Raw genomic sequence first — 12983 nt, 5'->3', positions numbered from 1 at the left:
TTTTAAAGATTTATTTATTTATTTGAGAGGGAGAGTGCGTGCACAAATGGAAGGGGCAGAAGTGAGAGAGAATCTCGGACACCTTGCTGAGTGGGGAGCCCGATGTGGGGCTCCATCTCACAACCCTGAGATCATGACCTGAGCTGAAATCAAGAGTTGGTTGCTTAACTGACTGAGCCACCCAGGAGCTCAAAAAATCGGGATTTTTTGCTTTCTTTTCAGTTATTGGATTCTCTTTGCCTTTGCTGTTCAGATTCCCTTGATAAACAGTCTGGTCCCTATAGCCCCATCTTTCAGTGCCTCCCTCCCTCCTGAGTGTTCTCCTTCCATCTTCACTCAGACATAGCAAATGGATCCAAGATACAGAGCAATGAGGCCAGTAAAAGCAGAGAATCTGATGGGCGGAATGTGTTGAGGAGGGGAAGATCCTGCTGAGGGCCAAGATCAGTTTTAGTAGAAAATAAAGAAAACTGTGGTCCATATGTCAAGAGTCCAAGCACTAAGTCAAAGTAATGACAAGGTCCAATGAGTAGCTGGCAGCAAAGAGTCATTAGGGTTGAAGGTAGTTGAAGAGTTCGATTTCTTGAAGTAATGTGATGTTGACATCAAGAATAATAGGAAGGTTATTAGTTTCAAATGTTGGATTTATTATAATAGAAAGAGGGCACTTAATAGCTTTCTACAACTCCAGAGAGGACAGAAATTTAATTTGAGCTGAAAAATGCACCTCTGCAAGGGAAGGATGCCTTTAACAATAGAATAACCTATTAAATCAGGTAGCTGATTTTCTCTCTTAAACAGTCTTTAGTGTGGTGGGTTTTTTTTTTTTTGGAATGTTCAGCTTCCAGGAAAACTTGGTACTTTATTTTCTTACCTTGTTCTCTGAGAAAGAGATAATGGTTATTATGTTGTACTAGCCTCATATATTAAACAATAATAATAATGACAGTAACAGCAAAAGCTTATACACTTACTGTACACCAGGCACTATTAAGTCATTTTACAAATATGAATTTATTTAATCCTCAAAACAACCCTATGAGGTAGATATTAATAGTATCTCCATTTTCTGATAAGGAAATAGACACAGAGATACAGATATTAAATAATTTGCCTGAAGTTATCCAGTTGGTAATTGTAAGAGCCAGAATTCAAACCCAAGTAGTCTGGTTCCAAAGTCTGTGTTCAACTAACTAGGGTTCACCTGACAGTATTTTCTGATTTCCTAGTAAAGTGTTATCTGGGGTTCATTTGGAACCTCTTCTGGCCCTAGGAGATGGTGTTTTTGTGATTCTGATAAACTGAGGACACTGTATACATCTTAAGGATAATGTCAGTTTTAGGGTTAAGGAATATATTCCTTATATAGGAGGTCTTTAATAGAAATGAGAAAAAAAAGAAGGAAGAGGAAAGACAAGGAGAGAGAACATGTTACATCATTTGAGAAATAGTTCAGATTGATTAAAATGTGAAGATGATATCAATAAGGAAATTTTATACATCAGCTCCTGGAACTTTTAAAATAAATCTCTCCATGGGAGAGTAATCCCATAGAAAATGTTTATGTTTATTATTATTATTGCTTTTGTTGTTGTTATAAAAATGTAGTTTGGCACTTTCTCAATACAAATGTTTACAGAATTTTGTGTCAGGTTCTCCAAACAATGTTATGCAAGGTGTAAAAAAGAAATGTCATTCTGAATGATACTGTGGTTATTGGCTTTTGTCTGAAGATTACTCTTCTTTATTTGAACATCCAAATGCACTTCGAGAATGTAAAAGAAATGGAAAACAATACAGAGGCATCAGTAACACCATACTTTACAGAAAAGAATATACACATACACATACACATACATATATATAATGGAGCGTAATGGAAAGAAATGGTAATAACATAATACAATGACATAGTCAAGAAGCTGGGACAAGTTGGGTTGAAATGGTGAGGTAAATGAAAAGAGGTGAACATTGAAGTCTAAGGTAATTTAAAAGGTGGAGTATTAGAAATTATAAATAGTAGTTTTGAGTTGATAACTGCAATAGCTGGACTAGATCTTTTCAGGAAAAAAAAAAGATTGTAACTTAAATACAAACATATGCCTTAGCTTCAAATTTCACTTCTCTGATATTTTACAGAGTAAAAGTTGGGGCTGTTGTCCAGCTCTGGATGACAGATGGGTGATAAATCCTAAAATTATTCCCATTCCAGAATGAGTCAGTGAGTGAAGCAGACATGCATTAATACAGTTACATTCCTAAAAATATATGGTTTTGAGTCTTCTGGAACTCAGAGGGCTAGCATAGTTTCTACTGAAGAAGTCAGGGCCATAATGAGGTTCTGCTCCCACTCTGAGCATTCTGGGATGGTTCAGAGGACAGAAGGAATGAGCAAGCTGCTGCTTGCCCTAAGTTGCTCTTCCTTTGGCATCCCTAGCTCTAGCCCCTGGGTTCCAACTGAAAACTGCTGCGGGGTAGCAAAACAGCAGACTTCAACCCTATACAGCACTCAGGAAAATGGCTTGGGATCCAGCAGAAGCACACACAGTGAATTCTAAATAGAGCTTGTCACTGGAATTGACAACCTTTAATAATGTGAACAAAATCACTTTATTCTTGTCTCTTTCCCAGAAATATTCCCACTTAACAATAAAACCCTTGTGTGGAGAGTCAAAAATTCTAACTTACAAAATGGGTACATTAAAAGGTGATCCCTAGCTTTACAAAAAGATTTTTCATTGTTTCCCTGGTGCGCTTATTTACTCTGTTACCTATGAACCTCAAATTATTTGACAAAAAGGCTTACTGGCTAGAAAAGGTAAAGCTAAATTATTATGACAGTATTGACTACAAACAAAATTATCATCAACAACAGAGATGATGATAAAGCACCCATGAAGTTAAATGCAATTCAATGGGGAAATGTGACTCTACTTATCAAAATTTAATATAGTTAAGGGGCACCTGGGTGGCTCAGTCGGTTAAGTGTCTGCCTTCGGCTCAGGTCATGACCCCAGGGTCCTGGGATCGAGTCCCACATCGGGCTCCCTGCTCAGCGGGAAGCCTGCTTCTCCCTCTCCCTCTGCCTGCCGCTCTCTCTCTGTCAAATAAATAAATAAAATCTTAAAAAAAAAAAAGAGCCCAAAATTTAATATTGTTAAAAAACCCAGTCACTTTATAATACAAATTCTACCTACATTTTATTTCAATGCAATTGAATTCTATGAGTTAAAAAAATTAAATTAAATGATATTCACACATTAGTTTATATTCAGTCCACATTTACTGAACTTTAAATGAAGAACACTGAGAACATGTTTGGAAACCATTTATAATGCTGGACTTTGCTTGTAAAATTAATGGTTATACGATTTTTTTTTTTTTTTTTTTAGCTCTTCAACGTTAGTAACTACCAAGTTAATGCATTTAGAAATACACATGCTGATATATTCAGATTCTTTAGGAAGATGCTATTGGATCTTTTACAAACAGAGAAATTTCCCTAAATAAATTCTTTTAGTATTATATTTATTTTAAGTCATGTGTATGCCTGGAGAAATTTGGCACTTACTTACTTTTGAACAGTCAGATATATCTAAAGTGTTCAGTTCACCAGACAGCAGGATATATCCTGCATACAATTAGAAAAATGTAGAAGACAAATCTACTTGAAGGTCTGCCAAAAAGAGCAGTGAAAAATCATGCACCCATGAGAAGACAGTGGGGGGTGGGGAAAGAGCTCGTCGAACACAGAAGATGAACAAACTTAAATGCTTAGTAAAATTTTAAAAATGAGCAGGCATCATATTTTTAAAAATTTTAACTGAATATGTGGATTAGGTCTCCTTTTCCACAATTTTTCATAATTTTAAGAGAACAGGAAATACAAAACAAAAAGCATCAAAAACCTATTGCTGGAAAAAAAGGACTTTATTAAGGTGTACCTTGAAAGGTCATGGGAGTGGAATGGAATTGGGTTGATGTTATGGCATAAAGCTTTGTAGAATGACATATAGCACTGAAATATAAGCCAAGAGACTTGGCTTCTAGTTCTCTGTGCTTAATGAGAGTAACTAGTTAATGTTCCTTTGCCTCGGTTTTCTTATCTAGAACTTAAAAGTGTTGTACCAAATAGTCCCTGAGGTTCTTTGGGTTATCTGTGTAATAAATTCCTTTTATCCTTGGCAATATTTTAAGAAGTCCAGCTACTCTACCAGGAATTTGGATTACCTACTGTACTGCTCACTGGCAGATTATTCTTATGCCATCATTTAGGCTCACAAAAAGTCATTAATTATAGCCATACCATCATCTGTTGTATCTAAACTGATACAAATAATTCATTGAATTTGCTGATTTTCAACATTTTTAAGAAAATAAAATCTTTGCTCTTTTTGTTGCCTAACTGTTACTGTCCTTTGTGTTTTTACTGGTTATACTGTATAAATCAAAAATACTCAGGTAAGTTTGTGAGAGATGGATTCCAATGATTAGGAAAGTAAGTCGTATGAAAGTTTTACTCTGGAGTTCATAGGTAGCATTTGAAAGGAGAAGAGATGTTGCGGACATATATGACATAATAAAAAATAAATATTTGGTCTTTGTCCCTGGCTCCTGGCACACAGCTCCTACAACTCTTGGAATCTCTTGATTGGTAGTGTCTTTTGTATGTTAATGAGAGGACTCCTGGTCTCTTGTGGGGGTTAAGGGGGAGTAGAAATGGCTTCAGGTTGGGGCTGATTGCAAGAAAAAACAACCTAGTGATTAAAGAGTTAGAACATTCAACCCCACTCCCAACCTTGGAGAGAGAGAGAAGGGCTAGAGATTGAATCCAATAACCAGTAGCCAATGATTTAGTCAATCATCCTACATAATAAAATCTTGATGAAAACCCTAAACAACAGGGTTTGGTGAGCTTCCAGGTTGGTGAACACACTGATGGGTATGGAGCCCAGAGAGTGGAGCTCTGTGCCACTATCCTTCACCCCATTTTGCCCTATGCATCTCTTCTATTTGGCTCTTCCTGAGTTAGTGGCTGAAATGGGGGCAATCTGTGGGGTCTGCTCTAACTCTGGGAATTAGTATGAAAATTGAATTAAGTTGTATACCCAGTTGGTGTCAGAGAATTGGAGAATAGGTTGGTGCCAGAAAACACCACACATTTGTTGTCAGGAAAAAAATAAAAACAATGCAACATATCACACAGTCCTATAAAGACCATGCATCTATGTGGAATAAATCAGTGTTCTAAAAAAGTTATTTCTGAATCAGAAAAATACTGAAGTTACCCGCCATTCTGCAAGGAATGAGCCTGTAGTTTGAATGATCAAGTGTCTGTTTCAGAAGCAAAACAAACAAACAAAAAACAAACTACAATTTAATTAAATTTCAAAGTGTAACTTGAATGCTTTCAAAATAGGAGGTGGGAAGCAAATAAAAAGGACAATGTAATGTCAATTAAATTCTGTCCCCCACAGATTATTCAATCAAAAATGTTGGAATTACATTGTCAAGCACTTATAAGGTGTATGCCCTGCTCTATAAAATACTGAATCTAGACATGACTACCAGCTAGGAATCAGGTCTTAAAAAATGGTTTCTTAGTGTCCAGAGTTGTGTGTCTCTGTGAGGCAAAGACAGAAACAAAGAGGAGAGGAAGTAGTTCCCAGGACCAAGATTACCAGGAGAGTCCAACTCCAAATGGCCTCATCATAAGTAATATTTTACCAAAAGAGTAAAAAGAATACTGACATACGTAAGTTGTTCAGTGGTGGTAAAATATGAGAGACAGAACAGGGGAGCTGGCTGACTAGCGACAGCTATCAATGGTAGACAACTGGAAATGATCTATGAACTCTGTGGGCTTTTCACCCAAAAATTAACCAGAGGAAAGGCAACCAACCCTCTCTTGCTCTATAATCACAGAAGACTTAAGGCCTGGGCTGACACTTTTACATGAACATCTTTTGAAGTAGAGCCCTCTGTGATCATTAAAGAATGTCCACTCTTATTCCTCAGGTAGTTGAAGGAAAAAGATGCCCAACATCGGATGAAAGCAGAGACATTTACTCCGGACTATATTTTCCCAAACAGCTGACACTTTGCCATATTTGCAGACATCCAAAATGCTGACTTTAAAAAATGGGACTAGTTGTTCATTTACATGTGAATAGTAAGAAGGTAAAATATTCAAAGATCAGGCAGAGAAGTAGAGAAATATTTAAGCATAGAATTCAAGACTCCCTCATTTCTGATCCAATATTTTGCCACTCAATGGTAATATCTTTAAAACTCAAAACAGGTGCTCTTTCATATTAAAATTCATGGTTCTGAATGTAGCTGAGGTAAATATTTTACTCATCCTTTGGTCCTCGGCACATGAAATTTTAAAATAATTTAAACAACCTACAGCTCATCAGTGACCCAATGGAGCTCTGGTAAAAATAAATATCTTTCGGTTCGGCACCAGCTGGCTATATTTAAACCCTGTATTATGTAATCTTAAAGTGTCCTTGCTTTTAGTTGGTGTCTTAAGATATTCTGTTATAATGCCTGTCCCAAATCACTTCAGTCTCTGACATCTAAACACTTAAGGCACAACAGGGCCAAATTAAAGTGTTCACAGGCAATCGAAGACAGAAAAAAATCCATTTGAAACAGTATATAGGCCATGATACCTTTAAAGTAAAATCTCAGTCTTCTCTCTTTAAGTTTGTAGTTACTATAATTAGGGCTGGCAGATCCAACTGGCAGTGCTTTTCTTAATTCTGCAAAACATCTAAGAACCTGATTCTTTAATCCTTACTCCAATAATACTCCCAAAGGAGATGAGACTGTGGCTGGGGCAAGAAGTACAAAATCAAACTAAGGCTGGAGAAAGAATAATTTTCAACACATTCTTCTGAGCAAGCTGCAACAGTTGAAGATATTTTAAATTCTTCCTTTCCCTCACCAGATTCCAAGTAACACAATTTATATTTTTTAGTACATTCATTGTATATTTTATTAATTTATGGTCATAGAAGATACACTAATTTTGTTTTCTCTTTTAGCTAGAAGCTGAAGTATAATTTTCACTCATGAATTTTTAGCTTAAAGTTTGGCTCATTATTCTTCAACACTAAATATGAAACATGCTAACTATTTGGCAGAGATTAATATATGAAGCCTTACTTTTAATAATATAAATGTAATACCAGATATTGTCATAAAAACAAAATCCGACTGGATATTTTCAACAATTACAATTTGACCTATGGTCTTCATTGATCTCAAGCAATCAGTAAGAACATATTACCACCCAGGAAGCAGATATGCATCAATGACTATATCACACATACCTTTTGTAATAGATCTAACTCCGAGTTAGTGAAAATGTCATGTATCTTTAGAGTTCTTCGCTGACGAGCTTCCTCCCTTGTTTCCTGTACAGCAAATTTCCCAGTCCCCTGAAAGCAATCGGTGGAGTGGAGGCCGGCTCCACTGAAGGGTCTATCAAGCAAGTAGATGGGACGGCTGAATTTATTTTAGCCCTGCGTCTAAAGGATGCAACTTGGCACCTATTTTTAGGAACTGAGCTCTGTATAGGTGGGGCCTGAGTCAACTACTCTTTTCAGAAGTGTGTCTCTGAGGGCACTCTGCCTCATAGTGTCCTCAGTAATGTATGCATGGCTTTAACACATGTGCTGTCAATCAAACCCCCTTCTGCAGCCATGACCATCAAGCCAACAACTCTCGACTTTGAAACGAAGCCTAAACAACCAGCACCGAGAAGGAAAAGGAGGGATTAAAGGCCTTGAATTACTCCCATCTGTTTGAATAACTTCAATCTTTTAAGAGTCAAGAATATAAAGATAAACCACGTAGCAAAAGGTCTAATGTAGCCCAGTGGAATTTGGATTCTCAGGAAGAGGAAGCATTATTTTTATTTAGAAGTCTTAGGTATGGAAAATGTTTGTTTGCTTTTTTGAGGCTTCACACGCAAGGAAAACATTATTGTAGTGTTTGTATAAGTAAAGAAAGTGCTCTTTGATTAAAAAAGTGAGGAAAGAAGGCGTTCTAGCTTAAAACTATTTGGCATGAGGAAGAGCAGTCAGAGGAAGGAGTCACCTCACATGCTCTGAGATAATAATATTAAATGTCCCCTGCTGTCACCCTACTTACTCAGCATGACCTGACCTAGAAGAAAGTAGAACCCACCAAGAATTGCCATTTAGCTCCACAATGCCAAGACCTAACACATCCTAAGTAAATACAAAACAGCCAGCTTCCCCTATCTTTCCTCTCTGGTATCATTTTCCTTGGGCAGTGTTAAGTGTGTATACTCACGGCCTCAGAGCAAACCCAAATAAAGAAAGAGGAAATTGCCCTTTGACTTATGGAAAGCACTTGACATACGTACATACTGTTTATTTTGTACAAAATGTTTACAAGTGAGCTCTCTCCCATATCATTTACTAAGAAAGGCCAGTATATACATTACAGTTTTCCATATATAGTATTGATTTCTATTAAACGTAGGTCAAGGAGTGATATCCCTTCTGATTAACTTCAAGAAAAGCCTTCTAAAATGGTGTTCCTGTATACTCCACATGATCCTTCAGGGCCAGGAGCCAGTCTAGTCTAGCTATTTTAGACTGTGCTGTCCAGTGTGGTAGCCACTTGTGGCTATTTAAATTTTACTTGATTACAATTAAATAACGTTAACTCTTCAGTTCCTCATTGCGGCATTAGCTACATTGTAAGCACTCAGTTGCCACATGTGGTGATGCATTACGTGCCTACACGGCACGTTTCCGTCATTACAGAAAATTCTATAGATGGTGCCGATTGAGAGCACAGGATTTCAACACCGCTTTGATACCAACTAAACTCTGACTGGCAAGTTTCCTATGTAGTGTAAGCTTCACTTTACTCATCTGTGATTAAACACGACTAAGTTTATTTACTTTAAATGATTGCAGTGGAGATTAAATAAAATAATATATAGGGGCACCTGGGTGGCTCAGTCGGCTAAGCATCTGCCTTCTGCTAAGGTCATGATCTGGGGGTCCTGGGATCCAGCCCTGCGTCAGGTCAGGCTCTCTGCTCAGTGGGGAGATTGCTTCTCCCTCTCCCTCTGCTCCTCCCTGCTGTTTGTGCTCTCTCTCTCTCAAATAAATAAATAAATATTTTTTCTTAAAAAATAAAATAATATATATAAAATATTCACTTCAGTCTAAATCTAGGACAAAATATTTATTTTAAAATGATTATTGTTACATTACCTTGCTATATATTTAAAATGGCACTCGATCTAAAATCACAATAGTTCGATTGAAGTTATGAAGATGGATCCTACAATGTGTATGCAGTCAACTTTACTCTTATATTTGCATACAGATGCTAATGATGCTTATGGTGGTTTTATTCTTTCCACATATTGTTAATTACTCAAAGATATGACTGATAGCTTCTTCATTTTCTCCTCTTATTCAAAACTACCTGCTTTCTCTTTCCACTGTGTGATAGATTTCTTCAATTGGTTCTTTAATTTCACTTAAGATAACCTTTCTTCAAACCTTCTGTTTTTATCCTTTCAGGAAGGAAATATGTTTGATTTAAAGACATATACATAAATAAAATTATAGTTTCATGTTTTTTCTCATTATAAATTTTGAATGTTTATAATCATCCAAAAACTCAATGGTTATACATTGTTAAGAGGAAAAAACAGATAGGAAAAGAAAACTTGGTGGAACATCAGAATATAGTTGGTAATGGATTAAGAGCAATGAACATCAGATCTATAGTAGCATGCATAAATTAATTAACTTAAGATCAAGCAAAAATTCGCAGTTACAGAAATGATTAGCTATCATACAATTTGGTTTACTCATTTGAGTCATGAAGACAATGAAAACATCAGCACCTAGATTCTTAGTATTTATTATTTTAGTTGTTTCAGACACTGACTTTCATTCTTTGTTTGATAGCAATCTAATCAATTTTTATGAAATTCCTGTGAAAGTAAGATGGATGGATAGGTGGGTAGATAGATGGAAAAATGAGTAGATGGATTATGAGACAGATAAATAGGCAGATAGAGAAACAGATAGATGATAGATAGATAGACAGGTAGAAAGATTCATAAGGTGATTCCTTGTATCAGAAATTTTAGAAAGTTGAATTGGGACATTTGCTCCCTCTCCAATACACAAATGTACTTTATCTTCACAGTGCCTGATAGCTATACCTATTAAAACCTGTATTGTAATCAACTGAAACCTACATAAGACTGTTGCTTCTTAGGATCAGACCAATGCCCCCACTGAGAATAATTTTAAAAGCTGGATCAATTACAAATATATATATGTGTGTGTGTAGGCAACAGGGATCAGCCGAACAATAAGGACCAGAGGGAGTACAATTCAAGAAAGGCAAGAACCTTCCAAATGTGAGCCGAGGTTCTGAGGCTGCCCCTGGAAGTTATTTGTTGATTCTGGATGCAGCTAGAGGCTTAGAATCCATGCTCAGCCCAGGAAGAACACTGCTGCTGAGGAACAGGAAAACATAACTTTTGCCAGTTATGTTGGACTGGAATGACAAACTTGGAGAGTAATGGGACCTCAAATTCAGTTTTCTCTCCAAGTTATTTGCTGAATTCCAGCATTTCACAGGATAGCAGCTATAACCATAAGCCCAAATACAGGAAAAAAAAAAAAAGGAATAGCCCACATGTTCATGCTACTTAGGAAACAAGATCTATTAGGAGAACAAGACAGTTGAAAGTCCTCAAAGGAAAGGAGAAATGACTTAAATAATCTGCAATAACTGCTTTGTCCCTGGAGGTGCTTAATAGTGTGGAATTAGCTAGAGGAGGAATGAGGATTCTGTCTCCACCCTGAAAGATGGGAGATGAAATAGCAAAGATTTTGGAACTTGGTCAGGCTTGAGGTGGTAAAATTGGTGGCGTGAGTACACTCAAATGCAGCCAGTCTCCCCCTGAAGACATTTATCAAATTCTGAAGCTTCACAGGGTGTGAGGCTAAATATCCAAGCTGAAGACTTCTGGAAAGTAGAACAAAAATAGAATCTGACAGATTCTTAATGAAACCCTAAATTAAGGTAATCAGCCTCTTCCCCTCTCCACTCTATCTGCCTACCAAAGGAAAGGCTGAACCTCTCTGATGAAAATAATCTCATCTAGAAATTTTTCATCTTTGCTTTTGAAAACACAATGCCTGAGTTTCAATTAAAAAAACATAGTAGGCAGGGCGCCTGGGTGGCTCAGTTCTTAAGCATCTGCCTTCGGCTCAGGTCATGATCCCAGGGTCCTGGCATCGAGCCCCACATCGGGCTCCCTGCTAGGCAGGAAGCCTGCTTCTCCCTCTCCCCCTGCTTGTGTTCCCTCTCTCGCTGTCTCTCTCTGTCAAATAAATAAATAAAATCTTTTAAAAAAAAAAAACACATAGTAGGCATGTAAAGAGACAGAACATAGTCACCAGTAACAGAGAGAAAAAAACAGGGAAAAGAAGCAGCTGTTGTAGATATTTGAGTTTGCATGTAAGAACTTTAAAATAATAATGACTGATACATTTCAGAAAATACAGGAAATAACAGGCACAGTATATGAAGAGATGGAAATTTTATAATAAAGTTAAAATTCCAAAGTGATATTGAAATGGACATTCTGGAATTGAAAAATACAATTGTCAGAAATTAAGAACTCAATGGAAAGTTTAACAGTAGATTAGAGACGGCAAAAGACAAGAAATCTGGAAGACAGATGGGTAAGGAATAGAAAGATTTGATTTGGATGTTTTATATTGACTATCAAAAAGTGCTCACTAGATTTTCTGCAGCAATATAAGATTGTTGGATCATACAGCTGTAGTTCATTAAAATCTGTCTTTTTGCATATGTTACTGAAAAGTCACATCTACAGCAGTTTCTTTTCTAGTTCATTAAGAGTAAAGCTTTCCAAGAAAAGCTAGTGAATATTTCTTTTTCCTTTAATTTTCCCTTAACCATAATATCTATACTTTATAAAAGAATTCTGCCAGGGATTTAAGTAGGTGATTTACATTTGTTTTCTCTTATGGTCACAGCAACCCCAAGAGGTTGGTGTTATCCCCATTTCATATAAGGAAATTGAGGATGAGTAAAGTTAAACTTTTCCAAAGATAAAAGTTAATAATTAAAAAAAGTGGGGACTGGACTCAATTCTGTTGCTTCCAAATATTTGGATTATTTGGGGTATATTATTTATCCTGACCTTAATCTAAAAAAGTTCCATCCAATCACTATTATGTATGCTGGATGATATACTTTGAGAGGGAGCACCTCTTTTACATATTAATGAATACTGTGGTTAGGCATAGGGTAGGTCTACAATAGATAGGCTCTGGCAAGGCCTTTATTTTGCATGGTAACAAAGTGAATGATGAGTGGACACTCTAGAGACAAGATGAATGGACGAGTGAGAGCTTTAAAGTTGGGACAACTAAACTTCAGTCATCTGAGATGTAATCTTTGCACCAATGGGGTCAATCTAAGATTTTCTGAAGGACAAAAATTCTAGAATGTTTAGAATTAAAGAAATTGAATATATAAATACTCAAATTCTACATTATTATCTAAGCCCACTAGTTAGGGTTGAGCAATCTGCTTTGGACACTCTTGGTGGCATGACCCATTCAGTTGTCATGAAAACAGAATTAGGGTATTAGTATCTGAATTGTAGTTGAATTTAATTAACTGTAATTTTCACCTGTTCAAGTGTAATTCTATTAAAACTACGTCATGATATTAAGGACACAGGAATGAGGCCTTCAGGGATATAGACTCATATTTAGATCATATCTCATAGTCTTATGTAGGGTGATCATATGATTTGTCATGCAAACCAGGATGCTTTTGAGAGTGAAAGGAGCACTATTAATAATCATGCTAGCACAACAGCACAATCTGGGATAGTCCAGAGAAAACAGGGATGTGGAATC

General features: G+C 36.6%; 1 protein-coding gene across 1 annotated transcript in view; it reads right to left on the bottom strand.

Annotated features, from left to right (window-relative positions):
* Positions 1–7513, bottom strand: part of XIRP2 (xin actin binding repeat containing 2) — a 74570-nt gene extending 67057 nt beyond the window's left edge. Inside the window, exon 1 of the mRNA XM_045868687.3 lies at positions 7341–7513. The gene's annotated coding sequence lies outside the window, so the exon portion shown is untranslated. The remainder of the gene's footprint in view (positions 1–7340) is intronic.
* Between the last annotated feature and the right edge of the window lie 5470 nt (positions 7514–12983).

The sequence above is a fragment of the Mirounga angustirostris genome, unplaced genomic scaffold (assembly GCF_029215605.1).
Source record: "Mirounga angustirostris isolate CCGP_5_RB_7025 unplaced genomic scaffold, mMirAng1.0.hap1 SCAF_3, whole genome shotgun sequence".
Lineage (NCBI taxonomy): Eukaryota > Metazoa > Chordata > Mammalia > Carnivora > Phocidae > Mirounga > Mirounga angustirostris.
The sequence above is the reverse complement of the archived record's forward strand: the minus strand, read 5'-3'. Positions and strand labels throughout refer to the sequence as shown.